Source organism: Bradysia coprophila, chromosome IV, assembly GCF_014529535.1.
Source record: "Bradysia coprophila strain Holo2 chromosome IV, BU_Bcop_v1, whole genome shotgun sequence".
Taxonomy (NCBI): Eukaryota; Metazoa; Arthropoda; class Insecta; order Diptera; family Sciaridae; genus Bradysia; species Bradysia coprophila.
The window spans coordinates 14,410,319-14,431,524 of record NC_050738.1 but is presented as its reverse complement, the minus strand read 5'-3'; the positions used below and the strand labels follow the sequence as shown (position 1 = coordinate 14,431,524).

Sequence of the window (21,206 nt, the reverse complement as noted above, 5' to 3'; positions counted from 1 at the left end):
TGATGATACAAACATAAGTACAGATAGTACCTGTATACCTATATATATACACACCATCATATTCCATCAATTGCTTATATTTATTGTTTCCTTGATTGAAAAAGTCCTAACGGTATACCGATGTCTGAAATGAATGCGAACAACTAGAAGAATCGTTATGAATTTTCCTGTTTTATTGTCAAACATTTTCATTAAATAAACATGAAAAATGACTGTCGAAAAGGATGCAATAAATCAAGCAATTGTACCTTCTGGTATACATTATGTATAATACACATCGTAAAATCTGTATATAGGTTACACTTAAAATTCAAGTTATATATAAAATTGGTTATTGCGCTGCGAAATATCAAACTGGAGCACCATAAAACAATAAATTTAAAGTCATTTTTGACATTAATTGGGATCAAATTTCGATTGCAATAAATCTCGGGTATGTATTTTTCATTACGATAGGGTTTGTCAGTAGATATATAATAAGAAAATAATTTGATTTTTAATTTTTTCTTCTTTAAATAAATTAGCTTCCTTTCGGCTGGTAATCGGATCTGTTTACTCAGTATAAATAAATGATTTTTAAGTAAATTTTATTTTGTGTAAGGATGTCTGGTGATTATCGTACTTGTAAATTAGTAATGAGTTAGACTTGACGAAAACGAAGTATACACCTCTATAGGGTGAAGTGAAGGCACTTTACAAGAAAGACGTGACTATCTTACGTTGCTATTTTCAATTCAAGAAATGGCATGAAACAGACTATTTAGATGTATAAGTTGTAGGACTTTCTACACATAGTTCTTTTAGTACAAATTTCAAAGAAATACTAACTTTCTTTCCAATCTCCCGGTGTGAATAGTACAATTAAAATTTACTGCCCTTAAGTATCATCTTACTCAAGAAGAAACAACAGCTCCGTTACACACCAAAGTATCATCTCATCATTAACTTTCGTAGTTGGAAAGGTTTCTTTTATATAAAACGGGAACAGAAAAAGTCGTGGTAATGTTGGCTATGCCGGTAAAAACTTAAAGGGAAACAACATAACCGATTGCAGTAAATTTTAATTAGCTTTCCCGACTTTAGAGCATCGTTCTAATTCAACCTAGAATTTTACAATGCAATTGTAAGAATTTAAAGCATGCGAAAGCTTTAGAAATCTAAAAAAAATTCACTTCGTACACGACCGATGAATTTTGATTATTCGCATAACATTCAAGAATTGGGGGGCAAACCACTCGATTTGCAACTCATTGCAACTCTTTGCAACTCTTGTTTTTCACGTGCAACTCTTTGCAACTCTTTTTCTGTGCAACTCATTTGCAACTCTTTTGCAACTCTTTTCGTATTTAACTTGTTTTCATCCAAAAAATGTAAATAAAATCAATAACATTTGTTAAAAACAAAAAAAAATGGAAAAACATTAAACGGTCCTATAAGAGATATTGTAAAATGCCGACATCGATGTTCCTAAGGAGCGACATATTCAATGGAACCGATAAGGGTAAAATTTACAACGATTATCGGTAAATTATCGGCAAGTCCCATTGATTTCAACGATGTGGAATGCAAAATCAATGGGCGGGCATTCAAATTCAATATTTCTCATCTTGATTGTTCTATTTCAAAAACGGGCATATATTCAAGGCGCTTCAAGCATGAGCAATAGTCTCAATAGAGCACTTAAAGTCGACAGTGTACCATATAAATTTTGGCACTGTAAAAAAATTTGGCAGGCTGACAGCTGTCACTCGAAACACTTTTTCTTGAAGTGCGTTGATTTGATCAAAGAATTTTGCAGTGGTGAAAGAGAATGTAGAAAATAGTGTGCCCTCATCGCACGGGCTTTTTTAAGCGTGTATTTTACACATTGTGTGTAAAAACTTTTTGAAAGTGTGTATTTTACACACTTTTTTGTTCGTAGTAAAAGTGTGTAAAATTACACACTATGCCTAATAAAGAATGTAAAAAATCGACTTATTGCCAAAAAAAACTGAGGCTTCATTCCAAACGAAGCTTTATGAGCTTAATCCATTTAACTGATAATTAATATTTTTTAATTTCAAATAAGACATTCGAACCTTACTTCGCTCTTTTAATATTTTCTGTACATTACTGCAAGTCTTTTCGAAAGAATAAAAAAAAATTGAACAATTGGGTAGAGCTAAGAGTAAAAAAGTACAATACATCGAAGAAATCATCATCGTCCGAAGACGAAAAAGTGGAACAAGCCGTTCCAATTCGCAAACAGATTCTTAGCGCATTGTGTGAGTGCTCCTTTTGTGAAAAGCAACGAAAGATAAAAGCGAAGCCACGTTCGACGCTGAATTTGTGATTTCAAGTACATAGTAAGGAGTAAATTTGGAGCTGCGTTAAATGTGTAATAATTATACACTCTTCAGTCTACGAGTGTGTAATCATTACACATTTTACTCTAAAAAATGAAAAAGTGTGTAATTGCAAAAAGGTATTATACACACTTTTTCGGAAAGTAAGAGTCTAGGAATTGATAGAAAAAAAGTGTGTAAAAACTCAAAAAGCTTAAAAACGCCCGTGCCTCATCGAGAATATCTGCTTTATTCCTAGTAAACTGGACTTTTACATACAAATTTTGACATATCAAGACTTGTTGAATAACTTTCTATTTTCTCTCTTTTATCGCTCTTTTAACACTTTAATAAAGTTCAGTGAACAGTGTTCACTATTTGTAGTTCAGGTAATCGTTTGAATAACATTTATTATTTATTTCTTCCGCGTGCAACTCTTTTCTTATTCTCGATTGCAACTCTTTTGCAACTCTTTTTTTCGCGTGCAACTCTTTGCAACTCTTTTGAGTGGTTTGCCCCTCGGGTTTTCCTCAACCCACCTTTATTCACAGACCTTTATTGACAGTATACGAGGCTGTGAAAGATTCTGTTAATATTTTAGAGGCATAAAATTCACCCAGAATGAATTAAAACGAAAACGCAAACAAAAATGAGATTTTCTGGCAAATGTAATCGAAATGAAACAGATATATCGGCGAACATATTGTCTGCATCATTTTCATTTTAACCTTGGACGTAATCCATCAAAATAAAATCAATCAATTCAATAGCATACGATACGAATGTCTCACGAATTTGACACACACCATATATATATATATAAACAAACCCATTGATAAATGATAAGCCACACGCTTTGGCTGATTCGCAAATGCAAAAGCTCTCGCTTATAATAATCTGTTGTTTATTCGATTAAATTGAAATATATATCTGTGGTCGAGGTAGAAATAATGAGACGAATGACATGATGTGGGTCATATATTCATAAACATTTCTTGTACGTATCCGTATTAAGTGACCCATATAAATTAAAGAAAGAAAACAAACAATAAATTGTAAACGATCAAGTGAATAGATAAAAACCGTCACAAATAAAGTAAATTGTCATTGTATAGTAGGTGTTAGAAGTATGTTAACAGGTACAATCAGTTTAATTCAAAGCATATATAGCGAAACCTGCAATTATAAGAATCGTCGACATGTAAAACATTTTCCCGTTTTTCACTCAATATTTCATTTTTTTTGGCAACGTTACAGCACATCATATGTTTGATTATGCAAGTCAAGATGATTTATAGGCAGAGATTCGACTAATCATCGTGGTTATAGATATAGAGTGTAATACAAAATTTTGCTTGTTACCAACTTATTGTTGTGCTGAAAATGCTTGCGAGAGCGATTTTTTTTATAATAAAAATTTGCCATAAGTTATGGCTCATAACTAAGGTTCCGTGTTACGTGATTTTACAATTTTCATTTCAGAGGTACACACCAAATTTTTTGTCTAAATTCCATTAATCAAATCAGGATATATGCTCTGTTGTTTGTAATAAACTGTACATTAATTTACATTGATGTGAGCAGATTGATTTAGAATTTAACAACAGGGGCAAAGCTTCATAATAATTTTATTTTTTGTTATTCGGCATCAGTTATCAAATTTTGTAACGTCGGCCAATTTATAATTTGCACAAAATGTTATGTGAACAGAGTTGTAATGATAAAACAAAAACTAGGGAAAGTAGCTGGTACAATGTGTACATTGGACAAATTGTACATTATGCTAGATGCGGGAATACTTTAAGAAAACATTTGTTCAATCGTCGGACTATGAACTGAACATGCAGAAATCCATTTTAATTATGAACATTCTTCATGCAGAGTACGTTTGAATAGTTTGATTCGCTAAAAGTAAAAAAGTGTAGTTGACTCAGAATTTGTATCAGAATAGGGTGGCGTTTGGCTTAGTAAAAAAAAAGTATCTTTAGCGTGAGATAAGTCACGTCCCTTGAGACCCGAGACGTCCTCGCATTGATTGATCGTCTTCTTTCCACTACAAAACGACCACGACTGCCAGAGTTGATTGTATTTTATTTACACACGACCGAGACGAGTAACAGCCAAAGAAAATTGTAAGAAATATACATACAGACACATGATACAAATCAATTAACTGAAATTTGTAGTCACTCACGTGATTCCATTAAAAAGTATCACACATGAGTTTATGGCCGCAGCAATTTAATTAAATCATTTAAATTGTTTTGAAATACTCTCATTGCTATGCATGCACAGTATACTGTATGCGCTTCTGTTGGGATGCGCCTTATTTAAAATTAATATATTAAAATCGACAATATAATCGCGAAATTGCAGTCGAGATGGACTGAATGATCCTAGGGCTTTGTACCCAAGATCTATAGACCCATAAATGTATGAAGTTCAAGTTACTCGTTTGAAGTCTTAATTGTCATAATAGTGCAGTGGGGTTCCCATTTCAAGTAATTACCAAAACAATTTTACAAATGAGCGTCACGATGTTCAAGTCAAGAGAAGACGCATCATCTGCAATAATTTATCTCACTCATTATTTAATACTCCCTCATCTCAAGCAGCACTAATAAACAATGTTACCAAGTTGTTTGGAAATTTGCTTGTACCAGTACCGACTGGTAAACGGTTCTAATAGACTATAGAGGAATTTTGTTTTGTTACCCTGACGAATTTTGAAATAAAAAGATCATAAAACTAACGAGACATGGAGATCTCATAACAAGGCGGGTAATAGAATCCAAGGGCTTCGGTTACTTTGACGTAGCTGCCACTACTATTGCGTCATTTCTATTGAAGCTAATTTATTTTGGACGTCTTGCGAATGAAATGGGTTTAGGTTTGCGTGAGAGCTCAACTGGATGAATGTTGTCTTTGTCAAGTTGAGTAATTAACGTTTATAGTCTCGAGTGATCAATTTAGATCCAGAAGTCATTCTGGAATTTCTAAACATTTTTATTATTTCTACATCTTGCCAGAGTGCATCACACACATTGCAAACAAATAAAAAAAAATCGAGTCAAAATTGTCACATGCTTTAATTCATTGACAACGTGCTCTCGCTTATTTATTTTATTAACTCGAACGCATTACTTAGTATAAAACGAATAAATAAAGTGAAAATAAAATATTTGCGAATGGATAAAAGGCCGCTTTTCATTTTTTACATATTGATGATATATTTCTCGTGATAAGTTAAATTAACAACGTATTTGACATCAAATATGTCAAAATTTATTGTTTTTCAATAAATTATCGAATTGATTAAAAAATTTATTTCTAAAATTTACAATTTCAATGTTAATTTGTACAGTTTCCAAACGGAAACACAATGTTCCGTTGACTTCTCTTCTGGCATGTGCAAGTAAAATTTTAAAATGCAAAAAGTTATTGATACTCATTCACCTGAAGTTTAATGGCTTCAAATTAATTATACCTGCGCCTGCCACCAAGCTTTTGGCTATCGATATACACATTCAACGCTTTAAAAGAGTTCAAAAATTGGATTATTTGTTGAACATGTTGTCAAGTTTATATAAATTGTAGTCAGGGCCGGAATGGCTGTTGGTCTTATTGTACGATTATTTCAATCGGAGACCTCCACCATAGCGCTGTCAAGCACAAAAGCTGACTTTGACATTGCTCAATTAGAAGGGAAAGTGCTATGCATCTACACACGCATTAACATTATCGTTCCTTAGGCTATTGTGCGAACCTGTGTATAAATAGTTTATTTTGTGAGAATTATAACAAACACACAAAAGTTGACGTTAAAAATTGGCCCCCGATCTAGAATAAAATTAAGTAGTCGGTGTTCCTATTTGGGCTGAAGTTGGTCCTTTTGCTAACACCCAGGATATAGGAAACCTCGGTTGTAGAGGCACCAACATTTTTTTCAGTACTTCATTATTTGCGCTCTATTTTAAGATGAAATAACTTCACTCTGTTAAAATAACAGTGAAATGTCATAGCTGCCAAAGTGATTCACACAAAATAGAGGGCTAACATTAGTTGATTTATGAGGAAATGTACTAGAATGGACTAGACTATGCCTTAGAATTCTACAAAACTCTATTACATTTGAGCTATAGTTTCCAAATATAGATAATCTTGTGGCTCAAAAACATTCGTAATATTTGAATCAGAATAAAAATTCGTAAAATGGGTCGTCTGACATACCTATCCAAAACAAATCCGACCCGGATTAAAGCATAAATAAGCTTGAAGCAAAATTACATTGGGTTTAACTATTCATGTCAGTTTGCTGTAAAATATGAGTTCTATGAAAATTATTTAAAATATGATAGCACTAAAGACGAACAAAATTAAATCATTTTTTAAGGCCGAAAACCGTTCGGGTATGCAGTTGCCGGCAAGTTTGTCAAAAATATTACTTTCGGCGAGTGATTTCGAAATCGAAATGGCATTAATAAGCCGCCAATATATTAATTGAAACAATCGATTGATTTGAATGTAAACACAATGAAATCGTTCAGAATAAAATTGGCTATCGAACGGGTGACATGCCCTCAGCAATTATTGATTATGTTTCGCTCTCCTGTTTAATGTTTATTCTCAGTATAGTTAGCAAGGAATTGCTGTTGTGATCCGTGATCAAGTGCAATGAAACCAATGACATAATAGTGGTTACTATTACTATTATCTCATTGAATGAAACCATTTTGACTGAATGGGATAAACAAATTCACTTCGCTAGAATGAATTTAATCCTTTGTGAATCAAAAGATAAAATAAGAAAAAGATAAAAGTGAATTATCCTTTGAAATATAACAGAACACGTACCCATTATGTGCTGCTTTTAAATGGTAATGCCGGATGAAAATTGTTCTTTTCATTGCATAAAAAGGCTGTTTTTAGAAATAAAAAAAAATTATTCCATTGACGGTTTATTGTATTGCATTTAGTCTGTACTTTATTATTAAATTATAAAATTAATTAAGCTTGCCGTACTAAAGACGAGGCTTCTAGGTGATTTCTGTTGAACTTATCCCTGTAATAGCTACCCACTGATTATTTACCTTCCTAGTGAAATCCTAAGAAAATGAAGTGAGTGAAATATAGTGTAAACGGTGTAAATACTGTATTTGAAGTACGTAACTAACTTCTCGTAAAACAATAAAAAATCCTTTGAAATTATATTAAAACTCGGGTATATATGTAAGAAAAAGATACCTGACCTATGAGTTTTAGTGCTGCAGTGAGGCTATTAAACCAAGTGAGACTTTAAATCTACCTGCAAAATTTAATGAAAATTTCAGGTATACCTGAAACTTGACGTAGTGCAGTAAGTTTTACGAAAATTTGTTTGAAGTCCCGGGAGGTATTTGTTACAGATTATTTTTTGTTTGTCACAAAATTTTTCTAAGAAAACTTTAGCTAATTTCATCCATATAATGAACCGTTTAGACGACAATGCTATAAAATACTGTTTTTAAGTTATCCATTCAGATAAAACAAACAAGCAGATGAATGAGTTAAAACTGAATTTACGATCCACGTTTGGGACATCTTTACAATCATAACAATCACACGCTACAACGACTTTATTAATCAATTTTCTTTTCGGCAATCATACATATACTACTGTCTGCGTCCTCTGATACTACACATTGTTCAATGAATAATGTTTTTATCAAACCAATCGCATACTAATGTATATATATACGAGTCGTCACATCTATATAAATATATTAAATATATAAACAGCGAAACAGCGACTTAAGTCAAGTTAGTGTGGTAGTCAATCGCAAATCGAACTTTAGTTTATTTAACGTATTAGCACTACAAAAATCTATATAAGTCTTGACCGTGGTGGAAAAGTATTTCAGTACAAAATTTTAGTTTGCTGTTGTGACAAGTTAAGTTCCAGTAATTTGGAATACAGTACACAGTAAAGGTTTATTCCTCATTTCGGATTATATTAATTGAAGGCGAAGCATTTAGAGGTATGAACGAAAAAAAACACACAGAATTCTTCAAGTGCTGACCATTAAATATGAATTTGAGTTGGGGGATTTAAAAAGCTTAACAGTGTTTACACCTATTGTTTGTGGCATTATTTGTTGATTACTTCCACGATATAAAACGAAAATAGTGAAACATAATGCAATTGTTTTAAACACATTCAACGCGCTTTGAATAATAATTCCGAGTTGATTCAATTTGGTACATTCATAACTTTACCATTTTTCGTTAGTTCTTTTTTTTTTTGTTTAAATTTCATTTGAACTCTAGCCGGAAATGTATAATTTTATAATTCATACAACACCTACAAACGGAGCACCTGATGCATGATAAACAATTATAATTTCAGTTTTGTACAAAAAATGGATTCATCGTTAATGATATTCATTCAACGAGAAGCAATAAATGTAGTTTTTGTTCACTGTGAAAGACAGGGTTTTCTGTCCAAGAAAAGATTTAATTAAAAAAATGTCGAATCTAAGCATTTCTGTTTGTCTATCACTTACTTGTTGATAATGATAACAAGGAAAAAATTAACACATTGAGTAACCAACGAAAATACCAGATTGGTCGTAATTATAAAATTATGTTTGATGATCTAACGCAAAATTTACTAAGATCGACATCATTCAAACCTTTTATTACACGATTTTATTAGCGTTATTCTGTTTCGAATCGGCTGTAGTCCAGATCGAATGGAAACAAAATTCTTAATAGCGGTAAACAGTTGTATTAACTTCCTCGAAGTTTCCTTTTGATCACGCGAATCATTGCCCTCAATTAAATTGTAACATCAGTTGCTTAACGATTCGACATTTAATTCATTTTTTTAATGTTTCTGTTTTCATCTTTTTATAAAAAAAAAAACACAACCATGTGACCGGTCGACTGTGAGAGATAAATAAAATGTTGAACAAAATCGTGAAATAAATCAAAATTTTTAATCAATCATTTGTATGCAAATAGACATCGACATCACATGAAATAGCTTTGTTGACATTTTTGCTTAATGAAATAATTATCGAAATCAAAATTTAATGCAAACAAAAAATCATCAACAAACACACATCGCACATATAAATTATAGGCCCTCGCTATTAATTAATAAACAAAAATATAATTTTTAAATTACTTTTGATAGACATCGGGATTTTTATATATTTTTTTTATAAATGAAAAGTGATCTGCCACTGCCTGTGTTTATATGTACAAATTAGTTACAATTGAAAACTACCGCATAATGTAGCATAAAGCATTTTTTTAATGTCATAATAAATAATACAAATATATTAATGTAATGTGTATCACATGACTCGAATAATTGTTCAATGGGATGGGATGGCATATACCAAATTCTTTTGGTATATATTCGCTTGTCAATTGAGAATTATTATTTTTATGGAAGTATACCTATGCCATGATGTCCAAAATTGATTTTGATTTTTCGGTTTTGTGTTGACAATAATAATTAATGAAATGGCATTTTAATTTAATTAAAATTGTGAAAGTTAAATTAACAACAAATCAAAAAATTCAAATTTGAAACCATTCCCAAAACCTTACATCTTACCATCTTAGTGTGAATCGTATACAATTGTGTAATGCTGTTAATAATTTAAAGTTTTACTTATGCAACAGAGAACATGTGACTGTTGACGCCGTGTTAAATATAAATTTAAAAAAAGGGCCTCGATGTTAGATGAAATGCATTGCTTAGAATTATCGTATGTTTCTATAGTAAGTAGAAACTGCAAGTGAAACATACCATTGTGTAACTGGTGCAATAGCAAAATGGTAATTTCTAATCTTCAGTGTTCAGCCCAAGTTGGGCTTACTTTAGAGAATTTTAATTCCGAAAATTACGAAAATTGTGAAAAAATTCCGAGCCCAACAAAATCAATCCCGAACTTTTTACTGTTTTGATTCAGCTTTCAAGGTCGTGAATCGTATTGAGTTTTTAAAAAGGTTCAGTGATGACTGATGATAATTACACAGTGCTTAAATTTCACATATACACTCGATTAATATTATAGACCTGGAGAGGTGAAACAATTATTTTCCATAAATTTTGAAAATTCAATAACTGAAACGCCGCGGTACTTTCCCCTTTACTTGTAGTATGACCTAAAAAGCTTACGCGGTTGAATTATATTTGAAGTAAGTACTATGTAAATGTAATGAACCAGTCAGTTAGTTGTCATTTCACATACGATCCTCACATCAAAACCAACTGTGTTAAAACATGGTGGCGAAGTTCTTTGACCGTATCTTATTCCTGTTTATCAATATTAAACAGTCAGAGAGGGAAATAAGGTCAAAAGTGTGTACCTGGTCAAACTTTGGCTAGTCATAATTTATTTCACCTAAAAACATCAATTTACCGTCGAAGAAGTTAAGTAAATTACATATTCTCGTCTCGTTTCCGTGTGATTATTGACCTCAGCCTCGCCTCCGATCAACAACAAGGGATGACCAGGGGCGACGCCAACGTGAATTAACAAACATAAAGGAGACTTTTCATCGTTTGTCCCGAGTTTTGTAATGCATTCCTCAACTCAAACGAACTTTTTTGTTCTCCCTAGGTGTGTAATAAGCCACTTTCGACCCTAGAAAATTTCATGTAAATAACTATTTTTGTCATATTTGCAGTGTGGTTGCTTAATGTTTCAAAACTTGTCTATCAAGTTCATTGCACGTATGGCTCGTCGTGACCATTCACACAGTTTGTGACTAATCACATCTTTCACTTTTACGCGTTGTATGTGAATTAGTTAATAATTGCTACCATTTTAAGGTTAATCCTAATAACTAACAAGATTTTCTTCCGATTTATTGGAACAACGCAATAGTATCGCAAAAACGTATAAATGATTCGTCATTCGTAATAATTTCTCTTTCATCTACTTTAAACACCGATGACCCAATTACCTAGACGTTGTCGAACAATAAAGAAAAATATTTGCTGTAAAAATTATCAATGCCAATTATCACGTTATCGTTTAATCGAAGTGAGTCCAGATTTTATATTCACGTATCCACTTCTAATGTTATTGATAAACTTACATCACAATATATAAGTCTAAACGACTGTATTTTCTTCTTCAATTTTTCCATTCATAACTTGTCTCATTTGTATGAAATATTGTTTACTATTAAAATGTTTGAAGTGACCTCGACATGAGTGGAATATATTCAAACCGAATAGTAGGTGTATCATAACAGCCATCTCTGTACTGATCTAGAATTTTCCTCAAAATTATGGCTTCAATTGTGAATATACGTTTGTGCATCTGTAACTTACACAACTAATTGCTCATTTATCCAAGAATCATGAAATTCGTTCGATCCTGTGTCCATAACGCAACAAAATCCCTAGGCAACTGGTCTTGATTGTGGTATTTGTGTTATCACTCTGAAGCGGTTATTTACAACCAACCAAACGGTTTGAATTCGTACATATTCAAGGGTCTTTGATTACTATTGGCAATACCTTTCTCATAATAAATTTATAATAAGGTAGTGTTATCAATCATTGAAATAACGAATCAATTTATTTATTATTTCTTTGTTGTTGTTGCTGCTGGTTGTTACTTTGTAATCAACAAGGAAAATTTACAGCTAAAACGATATTTAGATTAAAAAGGTTTATTTCATTGAAAACATTTTGATTGATCAATCTGATTTGGTTCAGCATTGTAGCTAATTTCTTGGTTGGATTGTTGTAGGTAGCGAAAACCATTTTCAATTTAACAGCAAAAGATGTTTATTTCAGATATTGTTTATTGTTGGAATTTGTATTGCTCAGAAAATTGGTTTATCCGATTTTCGTTCTCCTAACACTATTATGAGTCAGCCAGTCAGCTGAACGAAAATCCGTATTTGTATTGGTTATTCGGAAGTAGATTGTCAGAGTATAGTGTTGGCTTATGGAAAATATACTGGTCACGTACTTGGTAATCTTATGAACGATCAGGTTTACGTGAAGTATTTCACTGTGCTATTTCCATTTAAGCAGGAGTGTTCATGGTTTTACTTCTTACATTTAGGAATATGTTGTTGCCCGAACAATTGATACGCTAACTAGCCTTCTTAAAATATCAAATGGAGTTCTGAAGTCAATAAAATATTTGAATAATAAGAAAAAAGATCTGAAATTGTCATCTTGGAAACAAACATCCCATCACTAGGGTTCCCAATACAAAAATAATGACAAGCTCTGGGTAATATGGTCCTTTGGAAGTACAAGATATAACATACTTTGATCGATGGGAGTAATAGACCCGATAATAATACTGGTCATATGCTTGCCGTGAAAAACAGGCTAATTCAATAAATTCATCGTCGAAAAAATAGTTCTTGCGCTGTTCTTCTTAATATTATATTATTATTAGGTTAAAACAGAAATCCTCATTCAGTTAATATTCGGTGGATGTTACTTCGGATGTCACTGACGAAGAATCCAACGATATCAGTGCCTATACAGAGATACTTGAACTCTTGTCTGTCAGCATGAGTTATGGTGCAAATTATACAAAAGTTGTACAAACTGCATGTACAATCGTTGGAAATCCACTTTTCGTCTTTCCTTCCGTCGAAATACTACTCCATAAATGTCAATTGGAAAATATTTAAAAAAAAATAACGATCGGACCATTGATGATTTACAGCTATGTGACAAGCAAAAATGACGAGTCAATTCGATTAATCTTTTTATTTGAGGGATTATATGATTACGAGGCAATTGATCGAACCTTAACGTATTTATCTGACGAGGTGCATTTATCAATTTATTATTTATTATACTAAGTCTGCAGATAAATAATATTTGAATGAACTTTGCATGTTCTGTGCAGTTACTTAGCTGTACCAGATTGTTTTCAAGCGTTTTTTTAACTTAAAATTTAATTTTAAATTGGTAATTTAGAAAAAAGAACAATGACTTTACATTCAAAGAAAAACATAAATTTTCTTTTATTTAAGGTTATTCCCATAAAAATATATAATGTGCTCAAATTACATTAATAAAACAATTTAATGACGAACGAACATTACCGATACGTGTATGTGGAACAGGCACGTTTAGCGTTGCTATACCTTTGCTATAATCGTTAATTTATTTCTTCATATTAGGTTCATCAGTGTACTATTAGTATGCTGCAAAGTACTGATACTTCTGCATGACTTGGTACAGTAACGAATTAACCTTTGAATTTACCCGCGATTTACCTTCACTTGAACTCTTATTTAATACCGGGAATTAACTATTCTCGTTCTGTGTGCACATAATTTTCATTCGAATTCACAGTTTCAAATTATCATTGTTATACACGTTCCATTGCCGAAACGTATCTGGCTTTTCATTCAACAATTACCAATACACTTCATAAAATCCCCCCGATTAAAATGTTTTAAGCCAATTTGACCATAATATCAATATTCTGAATCTACATTCGTAGCTGATAAGCTACTGTTTTGCTACCCGTCATCGTTAAATATTATTGGAACTTCAAAATGAACCGAATAACAACTCATTATCGCATGGTAAAGATAATAAGATTGCAACGACTAATTTTTATAGACTGACTATAGAGATGATTATATTGGAATAGACTTGGTGTAGTCTGTATAATCGTATGATAATAGCTTTTTCGTTGAAAAGTTGGGTATGTTTTTGTTATATCTAGTCTACGAATACGTTTTGTAATTTAATTAACTCTACAATTGGAGAGGTATCTCAGAGTTCACTATTGATTAAATTGAAAGTATTGGTAGAAGTAACCTACCACTTATTTGATATCTAAAAGCTTTTGACTTTCTGATCTCGAAATTTATTTGATGAATGAACAATATCTATGATTGGAATTCGTTCACACAGCTGCATGCTATTCGTATTAAAATTGATACACTAGAAATATCACACGTACCCAATTCGTTGGTGTCCCTGTCCCATGCATAGTGTGTAGCTGCTGGTTACATTGCAAATATTTGCAATTTACAATTAGCTTTCGGTTTCTGACCCACTTGGAAAATGAAATAGTGGATTTTGTTTTAAGAGAAAATTTATTTTGCGATGGGTTGGATGATATATTTCTACACCTTTCGAAACAGAAACCCTTTCGAAACAGAAACAGAAAACCACTCCACAAATACAAAATATATCAAATACTAGAATTGTTTCGCAATTACAATCTCAATTTCACTGTTGTTATTAGAAGTGTTGCGCAAATGTAGAATAGCTTGTAGATAAGTTGGAAACTTTAATTCAAACGCTACAAGATATACTGAAATATGATTTATAATTTTCAACTTATAAGTCGACTTAATAAATTATATTGGATTTGCGCAACGTACCTATTGCATTCTTTGTATTACAACATTGTACGTACATTATTTTCAATTTAATAAAAGAAAGAATCTAATTTAATAGGACGCAATGTAAGCTAATTTAATTTAGCAATGACAGAGTCAGTTCTATGCGATGGCAAAGGTACATACTTTCAGACGACGATCCTTTATTATCATCCTCAACAAACAATGAGAGAAAAATCCCTTGACAACGGTACATCAGCAATTTTACCATATCGTTGTGGATTAAATCGACAAGCTTTTGGTTTGTTTAATGTTTTTTTTTCCTAACTACTGTAGAAATATCGCGACTTTGTCTCGTATTTGTAACATCGTTTAGGAAAAACGTTGTTCCTAACTTATACCGAAAGTCTTTTTTAGCGAATGAGAGATTTCCAGCGTGAGCCGGAGGCGAGCATGCGTTAGGGAAATAACTATTGTCATACTTCAGGGTAAAGGTGGTAAAGACAACATTCATAATGTCTGTTATACACAACTATAAGCTGAAATGATTTACGTACCTATTCGCTGCGATATTTAATTTTCATGTCGGATTTTCTATAGCGGCTACATTCATTCGACTCCGGAAAAGAATAGGTGGATAAATCATGTTTCATATAAAGTATACACCTAACGTATATATGATGTAGTTCGACCAAAACTACACATAAGCTTTTACATTAAAATTCCACGTAATGAGTTGTGCAAATAAATATAGTTTGGATGTATTTAATGATGACCTATCTTCACAATGTTACGGTCCAAGAACCAAATTGGAATCATTCCGAGTTTTTTTCGGAAAGAAATTACCATTCATTTCACATTTAGTTAGAACATAATATTTGTATCTTCATATATTCCACTCATTAAGCTCAGTGCAATTATATTTTGTTGTCGAACAGCATGCATAACTATAACAGCCAATCGGAATATTATGTTTGCAGAGCTTCATTGCCATCCATGTTTCATTTAATTTAACTCACAAGGAATCTACAAAAGCCTAATCTCCGTCTGTTGATTTTTACAGCAGGTAAATTCTAAATTTAGCGATTGTAACTAAGTATTATTTATTTGAAATGGAATTCATAAAATATTATCAGCAAATTCCAACGTTAAGTTCTGCAAAATTCGTTGGAAAAATCATGACTCAGCTAATGCAGTTTTATCAGTACAAATTGTGTAATATTTAAGCTTGCACTTTGGCTGCGTTTTTAATAATAGTAGATTATGTATATGGGTAATTCCAGCTAATTTCTAGTTGATTTCACTAAACTTTTTTTTTGCTGAAAGCTGTTGAGAAGACGCGTAGTTTGACACCAATATGAATTCATTGTCATAACGTCTCGGGGAGATATGACCAAAAAGTGCACCAAATGACACGAAATTAAATTTTCATAAGATTTTTGGTTCATTCTGCTTCGAAGTTAGGTGAAATCACCTCGACCCAAACATTGCCAAAATTACATTTTTTCTCATAAAAACTGAAGATCGGTGTCATTCGAAAGCTACAGGATATGACTTCACGAGAAAAATAACTTTGGCTCGGTGAGGCTAGTTGGGTGAGTGAAGTAGGTGAAAATAGCTTTCCAGTGGTGATAAGTGTCATCCTCAAATTTTGACTCTTCGAGGTTATCTCGAAAAAATTTTGTAAGCATTTTTTTAAACGGTTTTGAGCCAAAGCAACATTTTCTGTGGGGCAACAACCACCAATTTCGAGAAAAAAAAATTTCTGGCTATTAATGACCGCCGAAAAATATCACTTTTAAAGACATATCTCCCACAAATTTTGGGCTACCGACCTCATATTGGGCTTAAACTGCGCGTCTTGACCATAGCTTTCAGGTTTCAAAACGTTTACAGAAATCAGTTTACATTTGGTGAAATATTCGAAAAGTCACAAACGTGTAACGCAACTAACCGCCGACTTCTTCGATCACACAAGTCACACTTCGCAGGCTAAAAAATTCCAATTCTTGTTGGCATGAAAGCACTCCTGAGTGTTAGAAAATTTATAGACTGATTTGTGACCGCAAAGCATAGCCAACACAATAACTTTATGTCTCACAGAAATGACGAAATTGGTAACTCAACTAACCCTGGAGTTACCCATATATGTACCTGTGCCTTCCGAAACATTTTTATTTTTATTAGTGGGTGTGGGAAGCTTAAAGCCGTGAGCGAGCAGTGCATTTCGCTAAGACAAAAAAGAATTTAAAAGCAACAGATATAACTATGCTTTTAGCTTTGTATGCCATCTACAGAGGTACTCCCGAAGATAGATTAGAATTTTTTAGTTGAATTGTTATAAAAACATTTTTTTTTGAATTATTGCTACTGATTGCTTATACATTTGCTACACACCTTATCAAGTACATACACTATTCGAATACTCGACTATATTAAACCAAACGAGTTAAAATATTCATTTATCCCAAACATTTATATGCATAATCCGCATCCGTTCAACGAGAACATTTACCGCCAAAATAATGATAAATGTGTCAACAACAGAAATTGTTCATTGATTAATCAATATTTGATTTACACGCTCAATACTGACTTAGATTATTGCTTATACCAAAGATTACATATAGCCATGTTTTTCGTACATAATTGCTTGTTGATAATGTACTACTTGACTGCAGCTTGTGGCTGTGTGTTACTATTTTGATTGATTAATTTGAAAATATTTTACGGAGATAAAGTTTTCAATTAAAAAAAAAAATTGAAGAGAAAACGATCGATCATCCGCCTCCTCTTCAAAATTTTATTATGCGAATATGAAAAGTCTATCATTTCAACAGACACCTTGTCGTTAAATTTCACAGACTCTAAAACGTAATAGGTCATCAAAAGTTTATAAACTTAATAGAAAATGTTTTGTAAAGTTATTTCCTTTCAAAATTGGTTTTAGTATATATCATTGAAGTTGAATTTCTGCCGTGAACTGAACTGGAGTCTCATTAAAATACCGTTTATAACCCTGTTGGAGCAGGTATATTCAGTACAGTTTAATCTTCGCGAGTAAATTCATTTCTGATTTAAAGATAAAATTTCAATATCTCAATGTAACATGCTAACCTATTATGGAGTCTATTAAATGTTTCGTTTCGAATGGAATGACTTTGTAAATGGAATACATAAATTTAATTTTCGTGTTAGTAATGCTGAAAAACCACCAAAACTAACTTTTGGTCGGATTAGCAACGATGAATAAAGTTACAATCGTAATAACATTTAAACGTAACTTATTGCCAGACGAGTCACGGTAACAGTTATGTGAAATTTTACAGTATACTACCATATACTACCTACTCCATTACTTTGAGGCATTATTAACGTTTGTGACAAAAGTTTGGTTGACTAAAGAATGAAACACTCCTGTTTGACTTCTTTGTCCATTATGTACACAACAAACAGTACCCAGTTTCGACTAAATAACGTGCGCACATACAAAGAACTTTCGTTTTCTTTTAGGGTTTCAGACATTTGAGCCCAGCCGTTTCGCATATAGTTTTCCTCCACATTGTATATCCTATGCAAGTAAAAGTTTTGTCAATCCCATCTACCTTTCAAAAGGGATATTGTTTTTACTCAATTAACTTTGGAAAAACCGGATTGAAAACTGAAGTCACAGAGGTCTGTGAAAATGTAAATTTTCCGAGAGTTTGTTTATTCACATCAGATTCATATTATTGTTAAAATTGGTATTACAGTCGCCACGTAAAATGAATGAATGAATGGAACTGTGTTACTTATTTATCGTAATATTAATTCAATGTTAAAAAGATGTTGGAAACAAAACGCGACCGAGCCATAATCATCCTTCCCAGGCCCGTCTTTAATCAACCATTTATAGGGTAGTATTATATGTGTAATTCGAGTTATTACAATAATTAATATCTCTCTTGCAGATTTGTGTAGGTCATTCACTTTAATGATAGTTTAAATTTCTATAACAATAGGAAGCCTACATATATTTTCCTACAATTGAGATCATTTTCTTGTTCCTTAAATACTCTTCAAACACAGACACCACCAGTCTAAGAAAAGGCAGATGAAAACGTAGACCAGACCCAGACCCAGACTGATTAATTTTATCGGTCATCAGTACATTGTGTTATCAATAAATGTTTCGTAATGGGCCGGGAAACGTGTTTCCATCGTTAAAGCATCTTTCAAGTGGGGTGCACTCTAAAATATTGTGGCATAGGAATAATAAACAGAACTTCCCTTACCCAACATATATCGAATAAGAGCGGCTGTTTCGGCTGTAGATCTCTATTTACATAAATTTTCCTTTTTTCATCGTCCTCCTCTCACCCTTCCTTATGTAAATGTTATTTGTCGTATGACGTAACGCCAGAATTGCTTCGGTTCTTAATTTTCAAACCTTGTTATAAATGCCTAAAGTACCTACAGCAAACATTTTATCAGAGTGGTAATCAATGTAAGTAGAAGATAAATAATTTTGATATTAAGCAAATATTACTTTCATGTTTGTGGAGCTCATTTCTAGCAACAGTAAAACCATTCCAACAGAACGGTTCCGTTCGACCCTTCATTCATTTGGTTGACTGAAAATGTGCCAGTCCCGGTGTCTATTTTAATGGAAATGAATAATTATAAGTATGTATTAAAAGAATTACGGTGACATAAAACAAATTTGTCCAAATTTCGCAGCTTCTTGTTGCTAGATTTATTCATTTACCACCTTCACATATTTTTTTTTATTATGCCGGTATAATATTTAATTTAATGCGGTTTTTATTACCCTCATAACATTCCCCATTTAATTAAAACTTCTTTCTTTTCAACGTTTTTGCTTATAGGCGTGAAATACAATTATATTATACCAACTCGTATGCTTGGATTTGTATACAATTATAAAATTAATACGAACATTTTCAGCTTTTCGTATTCTGTGTGCGGAGTTCAGGGCATATTTTGAAGAGAATCTCTTACTGGAATATTCCACAGAACCAAAATATGTTAGAAATATTGGCACTTGCAAGTTATGTGATCTACAAGAAAGTTAAGAAAACTTTGAGAAATTCGACATTCTCGAATCGAGGAAAATGGGCCCTGTCGAAGCTTAAGTTTTGCAGTTGTACATTTACGTACCTTTTGTGATACTCTATTTGAATTCGAAATTAATTTTGGAATTCTCTGCAATATGATTTGTGGTTTTCAACTAAATATTATTGCAAAACCATTTTAATGTTTCTTGGTTATTAGACAGGAAGATAAGGAAATTTGGTGATTTTTTATTATCAGTGAGGGGTGGGTAACTTCTATTATTTACGTTATTATAACCGAGTAAAAACATCAAAACTGTTATTGTGAGATATTGTGGAACTTAATATCAACAAAGAGGAATCTTCGGATTTCCTTTAAAATACTTTTAGCATTGTAGCATGTAGATACAAAGCCCTTCTTCAGTTTGATATGTTAATATTGGAATACTATTACAACCAACGCCTGAAAATTGGTGTATTCGATTAGGTATATCGTAATTGTGTTGTTTTACATTCTAGATGTGAGATTACAAATATGAGTCGAAAACACGTTTGTAATTTTATGCTACAGTCAGAAGCAGGGAAATTTCAACTGTTTTTCAGCTGATCCACATATACATTCACAACTGTTTATACTTGTTTATGTCATTGTGAAAAGTGTGCATAAAAATTGTTTAAGTTATGGCCCTATCTCGCTTCCCCTTGAGGTTATGTCGCTGCGGAAAATCGTTTTTACAGTACTATGAAGACCAAATTCGAATTTTTTCTTTTGGTTATACTGTCAAACTTGACAAGAGAACAAAAGAAAAATTTGAATTAGTTTTCCTTCTCGTCGCTGTGTACAAAGTATATAAACACTGAAGGTAATGCAGACCCTCAACGGATCAGAGAAATTACGGATCCAAACTTTCAGGTGAATTTATTTTCGTATATTGTCTAACTTAGACTTGTGCAACATGACGGCCCTAAATACTTCAAATTCACCACTAAATACAACTTGACGAAAACGAATTTTATATGTGTGCAACATAACGCCGCTAAATCGTTCCAGATTCACCACTAGATGCAACTTGACACAAACGAATTCAATACGTGTGTAACATGACGGAGCTAAAATTCACCTGAAAGTTTGGATCCGTGTGTAACTGCGGATTTGTATTACCTTCAGTGTTTAGTTTATATACTTTGGCTGTGTATAGCTACAGTTAGACGGAAGATGTTATAATAGTTATTCATGAACCCGAGGGATAAATGCTTTTTAGGCACTAGATTTAAGCATTTGCATACATATTTGATCTTGTTCTTAACTTGTGCCTAAACTGTTCATGTTATGAAAATAGCCGTTAACCAATCAATAATTTACGTTATTTTAACTCCGCTCTTCATTATAATAGCGAAATGCAATTTTGACTATTCCTTTTGATCATTCAAAACACAAAGACTCGACGCATTACAATATATGCAAATAATCTGAGCTCCGCTT

General features: G+C 32.5%; 1 protein-coding gene and 1 long non-coding RNA gene across 4 annotated transcripts in view; one reads left to right on the top strand and one right to left on the bottom strand.

The window, feature by feature from the left end:
- The window catches only part of LOC119066128 (sodium/hydrogen exchanger 9B1-like), a 45,222-nt gene that overhangs the window by 2,084 nt on the left and 21,932 nt on the right, over window positions 1-21,206 (top strand). The window contains exon 1 of one of the 3 annotated variants that reach the window (XM_037168418.1): window positions 8,191-8,341. The exons of the other annotated variants lie outside the window; for them this stretch is intronic. The gene's annotated coding sequence lies outside the window, so the exon portion shown is untranslated. Of the gene's footprint in view, window positions 1-8,190; window positions 8,342-21,206 lie in introns of those variants that run through there. 3 annotated transcript variants of the gene reach the window in all.
- Window positions 1,836-8,732, bottom strand: LOC119066130. Its single transcript, XR_005085704.1, has 3 exons — window positions 8,718-8,732; window positions 8,109-8,113; window positions 1,836-1,949 (listed from the first exon to the last, which is right to left on the bottom strand). It is a non-coding gene; the product is annotated as an uncharacterized LOC119066130 (long non-coding RNA).